General features: G+C 36.6%; 1 pseudogene; it reads left to right on the forward strand.

Moving 5' to 3' along the window:
* Positions 1 to 874: 874 nt before the first annotated feature.
* LOC107794553 (putative inactive receptor kinase At5g58300) lies at positions 875 to 8,415 on the forward strand (annotated as a pseudogene).
* Positions 8,416 to 11,868: the final 3,453 nt, after the last annotated feature.

Consider the following 11,868-nt stretch of genomic DNA (forward strand, 5'->3'; position numbering starts at 1 on the left):
CAAAAGATGTCTCAAATCTTCATTACGAACGTGGAACCAAGTATCCCCCAGAGGAAATCTCCGTGAGGGATTTTAGGCTTCCCTCTCTTTCTTTAACTCTTATTATTTTTATTTTTAATTTGAATTGTTTGTTTTGGATAATGCATCTATAAGCAAAGTACTCCAATTTTAATTGCATTTTTCAAGTTTTATGACGATGAATATAATTATTAAATACGATAAGAAACCTGTATCGTGCTGTTTTAGTGGGCTAAGGATGGAAAAGAATGACTTTCTTTTCTTCCAAAAATGACTTTACACTAAAAAGCACAACGAATTAGGTGGGAGACTCTTATGGTGAATTTATTGTATCCCAAAACTGTCACAGGTGAACAAGTAAAGTATTCAATAGTTCAATCATACTTAGCTATAACGTTTCATATAGATTAAGTTTTCGTCGTGAATAAATCCTTAATAAAACATATATGTTAATTAAAATGAACTTCCCCTTCTTTGGTGTCTTCCAAAAACAACGAGGAAGGTTTCTGTAATAAATTGAATAGCTCAGTCACCTTTCCTCCGAACATATATTGATAAATTTATAACTTTTCATATAGAGTTAATTGTACTTATGTCCCATATACTGACAACGCATAGATTCTTTAATTATACGAACCAGCTAAGTTGACATGTAATTTGCACCGGAATATAAAATAGTAACATGCTATAGCCGGTTAATTTGCACCGATAAATTAAAAATTCTTGCGTTAATATAATAGAATCCTATATTTAAAACTACAAATCAGAAGGCTTAGTTTCTGCGTTGCTGCTTGCTTTATAATCAATGATTTTCTTATTGTGACATTTCAAAGATGAAATAGAAGTATGTTCTCATTCTTCTTACCTTCTGTCGTTTGCTAATTCTTCTGGACTACATAGTTTACTGGCAGGGGGCTCTAAAATTCTCACTAAATATCTTGGGAACAATGGTAGCTGATTTTGCTTCATGCTCTTGCTTTATTTGCATATTCTGAGTAGAAAAAACATAATGAAAATCCAAGCTCTACCCTCTACCATTGCCATTTTTCTTTCCTTGCTTACAATTCTTCCTCACACTACTGCTAATCTTGAATCTGATAGACAAGCTCTACTTCAATTTGCGGCATCTGTACCACATGTTAGAAAACTCAACTGGAACTTTGCTTTACCAATATGCAAATCTTGGATTGGTATCACTTGCAATAAAGATGGAACCAGAGTTATTGCAATCCATTTGCCTGGTGTTGGACTTTTTGGACATATCCCAACCAATAGTATAGGAAAACTAGATGCTCTCAAAGTTCTTAGCCTAAGAGCAAACAATCTTAATGGAAATCTTCCTTCTGATATCCTTTCAATCCCTTCTCTCCACTCCATCTACCTTCAACACAATAATTTCTCTGGAGATATTCCTATTTTTTTGTCACCTAAACTTGGTGTAATTAATCTCTCTTTTAACTCTTTTACTGGAGAAATACCCCCTTCAATCAAGAATTTGACTAGATTGTCTGTGTTGAACCTACAGTTCAATTCATTGTCTGGAACAATTCCCAATCTTGATGCCTCAAGGTTAAGTCTTTTGAATTTGAGTTATAACATGCTAAATGGCTCAGTTCCATATTCCCTCAAGAAGTTCACTTTCTTCTTTTGTGGGAAATTCTAATTTATGTGGGACACCTCTAAATAGCTGTTTTTCAACTTCTGCACCACCCCCTGCAATCTATGAAGAACACAAAGATACCAACTTTAAGAAACTTAGTACTGGAACAATCATTGAAATTGCAATAGGTGTTCCTTCTGTAATTTTTCTCCTGGTTTTACTGATCTCCTTCTGCTATTTGAATATGAAAGTTAGTAATAAAACAAGCATGGTTAAAGAGAAAATGGAAAATGAGGGAAGGAATGAGAAGTCAGAGGAGTTTGGAAATGGGGTGCAAGATTCTGAAAAGAACAAGTTGATGTTTTTTAAAGGGTGTTGTTACAACTTTGATCTGGAGGATTTGCTGAGTGCTTCTACTGATGCTCTTGGTAAAGGGAGTTATGGAACTGCTTACAGAGTTGTCTTAGATGAGGTAACAATGGTAGTGGTGAAAAGGCTCAAGGAAGTGAGAGTTGCTAAACAGGAGTTTGAACAGAATATGGAGATTGTGGGAAGGGTTAAAAGACACCCTAATATAGTGTCACTGCTTGCATATTATTACTCCAAAGATGAGAAACTTCTTGTTTATGAATACAAGCCTGCTGGTAACTTGTCATCAGCCTTGCATGGTATATGTTGCTTCACTCTGATTAAAATTATAATTTCATCCTGAAGGAACACGTTAATCTAAACACATTAGATAAGTTCATAAATCGTAAAATGAGAACTTACTTGTTCTTCGTGAAGCGGAAGCGGAAGCGAAAATGAATCGAACCGCGACTGAAATTACTGGTCGGCGGTGGTTATCACGGGGTGTTGGAGCAACCCAATACCACAGTCTAAACCCTTGTTTGGATTAAGAGAAAGAGCGCGTGAAAAAATAATGCTTAGAGTATATTTTTAATGTAGACACTAAGTGTACTTATTTAGGGAATATTAGGGTTAACTAATAATCTTATTGGGCGTTAAAGCACCCCTTATGGATGGATCCAATTTTCCTACACATCCTAATACATTCTTCACATTTTTCCAAGAGTTTAAGTTCTGATAATTTAAAGAATTTTCATATTATCATTTTTCATTGTGTTGAAGAATATTGCTTAAAGTCATAACTTGCTGCAGATTAATAATGATTCCTCTTCTGGGTTTTGTTCTCACATGATATTGGCTATAATAGGTACAAGAGCTATTGGAAGAACTCCACTAGATTGGGACACCAGATTGAAGATCTGTTTAGGAGCAGCTAAAGGAATTGCACATATCCACTCTGAAGGTGGATTGATGTTTATTCATGGAAACATCAAGTCATCCAATATACTTTTTACAAAGGAGCTAGATGGTTGCATTTCTGATTTTGGTTTAACCACTCTAACGAATTACGTACCGATCAAGTATAAGGGTGCTGGTTACCGCGCTCCAGAAGTGATTGAAACGCGAAAAGGCACACAAAAATCTGATGTTTGTTGCGGAAGCCAAATGTATAGAGTGTGAATAAGTCACAACTACTATACCAAAAATTATGACAGCCACCAAATAATAAATAAGACAATAAAGCAATAATAAAGGGAACACCAGAATTTACGAGGTTCGGCTAATTCTGCCTCCTCCTCGGACACAACCAAATATTTTATTCCACTCCAAAATACAAGTGAAATAATACTAAAGAGAGAAGATACAAATGCCTTAAACAGATGAGAAGGCAAATGAGAGGTGTGTCTCAATCCTAAACATTAGGCCTTCTTTTATAGGGGAAAAATCCCCTCCAAACTTAACTCCCAACCAATGTGGGACTTTGGCATTTTGCCAAACTTCAACAAATCTCCACCTTGGCAAAATTCCACATTTTCAATTCTCTCTCAATAACAAATTTTGGTTGTGTCTTCATCTTCAATCTTCAGTGTTCAACAATGTTGATCAAATCCAAACAATGTTGAAACTTGACCGCAGTCACCACCTTTGTCAGCATATCAGCAGGATTCTCTGTAGTATGAATTTTCTTCACCGTGACTCCACCTTCTTCTATGATTTCTCGTACGAAATGATACCGAACATCAATGTGCTTCGTCCTTGCATGATAAACTTGGTTCTTTGCTAATTGAATAGCACTTTGACTATCACAAAAAATTGTGATACCTTTTTGTTCAACACCAAGCTCCTTTAGCAATCCTTGAAGCCAAATTGCCTCTTTCACAGCATCTGTAATAGCCATGTACTCTGCCTCTGTTGTAGACAAAGCAACTGTTGACTGCAAAGTAGACTTCCAACTAACTGGTGCCTTTGCAAAAGTAAACACATAACCAGTAGTTGATCTTCGTTTGTCCATATCACCCGCAAAATCTGAGTCACAATATCCAACTACAGACTGATTGTCTTCCTGCTCAAAAACTAACCCGACATCTACAGTATTATGAATATACCGTAGAATCCACTTCACAGCTTGCCAATGCTCCTTCCCTGGATTGTGCATATATCTGCTAATAACTCCAACAGCTTGTGAAATGTCAGGCCTTGTGCAAACCATTGCATACATCAAGCTACCAACAACATTTGCGTATGGTACCTTTGACATATACTCTCGTTCAGCTTCATCCATTGGCGACATAGTAGTACTTAGCTTAAAATGGGAAGCAAGTGGAGTACTAACTGGCTTAGTCTTGTCATCTATGCCAAAACGTTGAAGTACTCTCTTCAAATATTCCTTTTGAGATAAACAGAGTTTCTTTGAACGTCTATCTCTAATTATCTCCATGCCAAGAATTTTCTTTGCCTCACCCAAATCTTTCATCTCGAACTCCTTCTTCAGTTGAATCTTCAACTTATCAATTTCTTCCGAATTCTTGGAAGCTATCAACATATCATCAACATATAGGAGAAGATATACAAAGGAACCATCTTTAAGCTTGTGCAAATACACACAATGATCGTATTTGCTTCTCTTGTACCCTTGCCGCAACATAAACTCGTCAAATCGCTTGTACCATTGTCTAGAAGATTGTTTCAATCCGTACAACGATTTTTCAAGTTTGCACACCATATTTTCTTTTCCAGCAACTTTGAATCCTTCTGGCTGAGTCATGTAGATTTCCTCCTCCAAGTTTCCATGTAAAAACGCAGTTTTTACATCCATCTGAACTAGTTCCAAATCCAATTGTGCTACCAAAGCCAACATAATTCTAATGGAGGAATGTTTTACAACTGGAGAAAACACTTCATTGTAATCAATTCCCTCTTTTTGAGCATATCCTTTGGCCACCAATCTTGCTTTGTAGCGAACATCTACTTGGTTAGGAAATCCTTCCTTCTTTGCAAATACCCATTTGCACCCAATTGCTTTCTTTCCCTTCGGGAGATTGGCCAATCTCCATGTATGATTCTGATGAAGGGACTGTATCTCATCATTCATGGCAATCCTCCACTTATCTTCTTCTGAACTTTGAACAGCGTCTTTATAAGTAGTAGGAACATCATCAGCTACAATTGAGGTTGCACAAGCAACCGTCTCTATGAGACGAACAGGTTTCGTTATTGTTCTTTTTGGCCTGCTGGTTGCTATTGATTCAAGTTGTTGTTGAGATTCCTGAGTTGGAATCTCCTCTACTGGCTCTCCTTCCAGAGGGTAATCTTCATTTGTTTCCTCCTCTGCTTCTTGTGTAGGAAAAATAAATTTTCCCTCAAACTCCACCTGCTTAGAAGCACCTTCATTTTGTTTGGTATCTTCTGTTACCTTATTTACCATAGCAAATTCATCAAAGGTAACATCTCTGCTGAATATTACTTTCTTTGTCATAGGGCACCATAAGCGATATCCTTTGACTCCAGAAGTAATTCCCATAAAAATAGCCTTCTTTGCCCTTGGATCCAATTTTGACTCCGTCACATGATAATATGCAGTTGAGCCAAACACGTGCAAAGAGTTATAATCTACAGCAGGTTTTCCGTACCATTTTTCAAATGGTGTTTTGCCATCAATAGCAGCAGATGGTAGACGATTAATGAGGTGGCATGCATATGTAATTGCCTCAGCCCAAAATTCTTTGCCCAAGCCAGCATTGGACAACATACACCGTACCTTCTCCAGCAAGGTCCGGTTCATACGTTCTGCCACTCCATTCTGTTGTGGTGTATGTCTAACAGTGAAGTGTCGGACGATGCCATCATTTTCACAGACCTTATTGAAATGATCATTTTTGTATTCACCTCCATTGTCTGTGCGAATACACTTGATCCTCCTTCCTGTTTGATTCTCCACCATCGTCTTCCATTTGAGAAAAATTCCCAGCACTTCATCTTTGTTTTTCATTGTATACACCCACACTCTTCGAGAAAAATCATCAACAAAGGTTACAAAATAGTGCTTCCCACCCAATGAAGGTGTTTTGGAAGGACCCCAAACATCAGAGTGTACATAATCCAAAATGCCTTTAGTATTATGGATCGCTGTACCAAATTTAACCCTTGTCTGTTTCCCTTTGACACAATGCTCACAAAACTCCAAGTTGCAAGCCTTTACTCCTTTTAACAATCCTTGATCTGATAGAGTTTTCAAGGATTTTCCTCCAGCATGTCCCAAGCGCATGTGCCATAGCTTGGTTGCTTCTGCCTCTTTGTCGTCACTGGATGTCACTGTCGCTGTCCCAATAACTGTACTGCCACGATAGCGGTACATATTATTATTCTTCCGATTAGCCTTCATTACCACTAGTGCACCGGAGCATACTCTCATCACTCCATTTTCTGCAATGATTTTGAACCCTTTTGATTCTAGGGCTCCCACAGAGATGAGATTCTTCTTCAAATCCGGTACATATCGAACATCTATCAATGTTCTGATCATTCCATCATGGTTCCTTAATCGTATTGAACCAATGCCATATGAGGTAAGAGGGCTGTTATCCGCTGTGTGGACGACTCCATATTCTCCTTCTTGAAATTCCACGAACCAGTCCCTGTTGGGACACATATGATAGCTACAAGCCGAGTCCATCAACCATATGTCTGAAGATGTTGATGACTCTGTTGTAACTAATGAGAAGTCTGAATCATCACAATCAGCTACATTTGAATCCATAATGGCCTTTCCATTGTTATGTTTGGCCTTATTCTTCAACTTCGGACAGTCTTTCTTCCAGTGCCCTTTTTCTCGACAAAAGGCACATTCATCTTTGCTGGGTCTGGATCTTGACTTGGATCTTCCCTTCTTTGTCCTCGTTTGATTTTGAGGACGACCCCTCACAAATAGTGCTTCTCCTTCTCCGCCCTTCTGTTTTTCTCGCTTTCTTTGTTTATAGCTGTACAAAGCCGAACAAACTTCTCTGAGAGAAACTTCGTCATTTCCATGGAGTAGAGTAGTTTCAAGGTGCTCGTACTCATCAGGAAGTGACGCCAACAACATCAAGGCCAAGTCACCATCATCATAAGTTGTATCCATATTTTGCAAATCTGTAACCAACTTATTGAAACTGGTGATATGTTCATTCATCGTGGTACCAGGAACATAGGTGAAGTGAAACAGTCTCTTCTTCATGTACAATTTATTTTGACTGTTTTTCTTCAAAAATTTATCCTCCAGTGCTTTCCATAATTTACATGCAGAAGTTTCCTTTGTGTATGGATATTTCTGCTCTCTAGCAAGGTAGGATCGAATGGTACCGCAAGCAACACGGTTGATAATTCTCCAATCTTCTTCTCCAATAACATCTGGTTTCTTTTCTTCAATGGCCAGATCTAGCCCTTGTTGAAAAAGGACATCTAGAACCTCGCCTTGCCACATCCCAAAATGTCCGGACCCGTCAAATATTTCGACCGCAAATTTCGCATTTGACACAATTCTTGTCATAAGCGAAGATGCCAATGATGACGTATTGTTGACACTTGATGTAGATTCTTCTTGTTTATTGTCTCCCATCTTTGACACAAATATTATTTAATAGCTGACGACACAAATCAAGATTATTTCCTTTCTGGTGTGGAAGATCAGACTAAGCTGCAACCACAGAGCATACTCAGACAGAACCTTGACTCAGTTACCAAGATAAATCTTTTCTGATGTGGAAGATCAGACTATGCTGCAACCACAGGGCATACTTAGACAGTACCTTGGCTCTGATACCAATTGTTGCGGAAGCCAAATGTATAGAGTGTGAATAAGTCACAACTACTATACCAAAAATTATGACAGCCACCAAATAATAAATAAGACAATAAAGCAATAATAAAGGGAACACCAGAATTTACGAGGTTCGGCTAATTCTGCCTACTCCTCGGACACAACCAAATATTTTATTCCACTCCAAAATACAAGTGAAATAATACTAAAGAGAGAAGATACAAATGCCTTAAACAGATGAGAAGGCAAATGAGAGGTGTGTCTCAATCCTAAACATTAGGCCTTCTTTTATAGGGGAAAAATCCCCTCCAAACTTAACTCCCAACCAATGTGGGACTTTGGCATTTTGCCAAACTTCAACAATGTTTACAGCTTTGGAGTGTTGCTTCTTGAGTTGCTCACTGGAAAATCCCCTCTTCCAATGTCAGGGCACGATTACATAGTCGATTTGCCTAGGTGGGTTCGGTCTGTTGTTAGAGAGGAATGGACAGCTGATGTTTTCCATGTAGAGCTGATGAAGTACCAGAATATTCAACAAGAGATGGTGCAGATGCTTCAGATTGCACTTTCATGTGTAACAAAGGTGCCTCATATGAGGCCTGCAATGGATGAAGTGATTAGAATGACTGAAGAAATTAGGCAACCAGAATAATGTATCATAAGTATCGGAAATTCAGTGCCTAGTTTGTCTAGATGAAACTCCAATTCTGGCATTTGTAGAATTTGATCAGCTCAACATAATGGAGAATGTGTTGTTTCTTCCATCTCTGCCTACAATTAAAGTTATTTTGTGTAGCCCAAACACCACTAAGGCACCAATACACCAAAAAGTTCTCCTTTAGTTTGTAGTATAAATTATTAACGGAATAATTAATTTAAAACAAATAGGTTTATTCAGAACACTAGTTAATTATGGCTTTGATTTTTTTGTTAACAAAAGGCAACAGATGTTATCATGTTAGGATTACTAAAACTATTTTAATAAAATGTACTAATTAAATCAGGTGAAACAATTCAAACCAGTCTAAACTATTTAATTTTATTAAATCTATATCAATAAATGAATGACAAAATGCGGAACATGGGCATCAACTAGGGCGGAACTTCGGGATCAATATATTCAACCTAGGTAAATAACAAAATAAAATATCGACTATATGTCACTTTCTTTAAGAATACAAAAAGTTGATAAGGATAATAGAGAGATATTAGCCGACGACCAACACACACATTTTTCTAATTTCTCAAATTTTTGACTTCTTTCATATTTATCCCATTTGTGTGCTATATTTACAAATACAAAAGGCACTTCTTCAATTCTCTTAATTTCACCTCCTCTCTTCCTTCTATTTCTCCTACTGTATTTAGGCTTCTTTATGCCTTGTTTGGTTGTGTTGTACTTGTTCTCTGCTTTACTTTATTGAATGACTACGTGTATACAATGAATCATGTTAGAGACAATGTTTAGGTTAATGATACCTTATTTGAACATAATGGGCTATCCTTAAAATTGGTGATATACTTGATTTAGCCGTAATTACACTTATTATTATGAACACTCATCTGCCTAATATTCGTGTGATAAACCTTAAACTGTTGTATGACTATTTGAACTTTACTCTCTTGGTTAGAGATTACGGCTAAGCGTTTGATGCTTTATTCGGACGTGATGGTTATTGAATGATGAATTACATGTTAAAGCTATAATCATACATTATATATATGCATTTATCATGTTTAGAGATCATCTCATGAGTACTTGCATACATCCTTGCATCTTTAATTATCAGTTCTTAGTATATTTTATTGATTATCTTTGAGGCATATGCATACATTATTGGAAATGGAGATCTTAACATATATTTATTTTTATTAAGGCATACTGGAACATTATGAGCGAGTTTATGTTGAGATAAATGTCGTGACACGAGAATTTTGCCGTGCGGATTGTTATGATATTGATATTAATGTGATAAAATGGGTTCCCATGATGATAGGTTCTTGTATCTATGCTTGGATATGGTACCGTCCCTTCAGAATCATATGATTACCCATATTACTTTCAATCCTATAAGCGTAGACACTAGATTAATGTATTGAACACATAGATTGTGTCAGGCAAAAGGATGATGTGCTAGGTGCGTGTGTCCATGCACATCTACATATCATATTCATGCATATCATCTACATATGTTAAATGACGCATTTCATGCATTCATAAGATTCATTGGTAGAGTTGGGTACATGAATCTTACACTGAGTAATGATGAGAGATGGTGCCTTGTATTGGATACATGAATTTGTACCGAATAAGAGTGAAAAAGGATATAAATATAAATCTTGAGTCTTTATTATTCATGACATTTTAGACTCACATAGAAGCATAAGAATAAATGCAAATTGGAAATTGATATGGAATTTAGACATTTATCATGTATAGACACTCTATGTTCATATAAAGGATTCGAGTTAATGTTACTTAGTGCATATCCCCTTTATATGTGGATTTGGTATATTTGTATATTGATGTGCCGGAGAATTTCGGCACATTTAATACAAATCGCTTAGATTTTAGCTTATTTTAAATGTAATAATATTTTATACTTATGTAATTTTAGTGTTTTTGCAGTGTATGAGGTTTAAGGACCTAAGAACATGAAAATGAAATCAAAAAGCCACAAAAGGACAAGAAAAGAGCAAAATGCGATCGCGAATGTGGAAATGTGGACCGCATAATGCTCAAAGGAATCGCAAACCCCAACAGTTTGTTGGCCAAAGTTCAGTGTAAGAAATACGGTCCAGTATGCGATTACATAACAGGTTTGCGGGCCGCATAATGGACCGCAAACTCGTTGTGAGAACTGCTGATGGTGGAAAATGCGATGAGAAATGCGATCACATATCTACAATGCGGACCACAGAACTGGAATGTGATGAAGGCCTGGAAACTAGGGTTTGAAGATGCGATGGATATGAAGAGAATGCGGACCTCATGTCTGTTATGCGACAGATATGCGGTCGCACAATTGACCTGGAAGGGTATTTTTATCCGATTTTAGTCCCGAGTTTTGACCCATTATAAATAGATTTATTGGGGTTTTGTGGGGGTATCTTGTCTGGGTTTTGAGCTAGAATCCAAGTCTTTAATATTCCTCTCTTTTGAAAGCTTTTGAAGGAAGAATCTTGCACTTTGTAAGCTTTATGACATTAAATATTCTCATCCTTTTGTATTTTAGTATGTGTAGCTAACTTTAAATACTAAGGTTGTGGACCCTAAATGGGTGTTTAACATTGGATATATGTATAATGGTTGGTTGATATATATTTATTTCTCATTCTACATTTATTGTTGGTGGTTGCAAACATTAACAAGTGCCATTAAATTCTTTCTTTACTTGGGAAAGTGAGTTAGAATTTGGTAGAAGTAAATATCAAAGACTCAAGGCTTTAAACCTTGTTTAATAGAATCGCTTAGGAATAAGTGGGTTTTATTTGGCATATATTGATTCTTCTTACTTGCAACTCTTATATATTTGGAAAAATCATAAAGAGGAAATACTACCCAACTATTAGAAAATATTGGGTAGTCATTTAGAAATCATTTGCATATCTAAAGAACCTACCATTAGAAATATATCTTATTAACACCGATAGCATTACACTTCATTGAAAGGGACACAACCTTAGTTTCCTTAATCAAACTATTTACATTCTCAATGTCACAATTAGTTATTTCTTCAAATCACAATTATATCATACTCTTGTTACAATTAACCGAATATAATTACGACTTAAGTCAAGTAACATACTACTCGAGTAACCTTTTCACGCCTATTCCCAGTGGGATTCGACCCCAACCTTGTTGGGTTATTATATTTTGACACCAACCGCCTTAAACTATTTAATTAAAGTGTAATTTGAGCGTATCATATACGCATTTATCTATTTAATTGAAAAAGCATACTTACTACTTTTTTCTTTGCTTGTGCACGTTTATTATTGATGCTTGTTGTTCCTTGGCTATTTCTTGGTTATCTTTCTGCTATTGTATATGCTTATGAGCTGCACTTATTATATAAAGTGAGTATTTTTTTGTACTATACCT

This window comes from Nicotiana tabacum, chromosome 11 (assembly GCF_000715075.1).
Source record: "Nicotiana tabacum cultivar K326 chromosome 11, ASM71507v2, whole genome shotgun sequence".
Classification (NCBI taxonomy): domain Eukaryota; kingdom Viridiplantae; phylum Streptophyta; class Magnoliopsida; order Solanales; family Solanaceae; genus Nicotiana; species Nicotiana tabacum.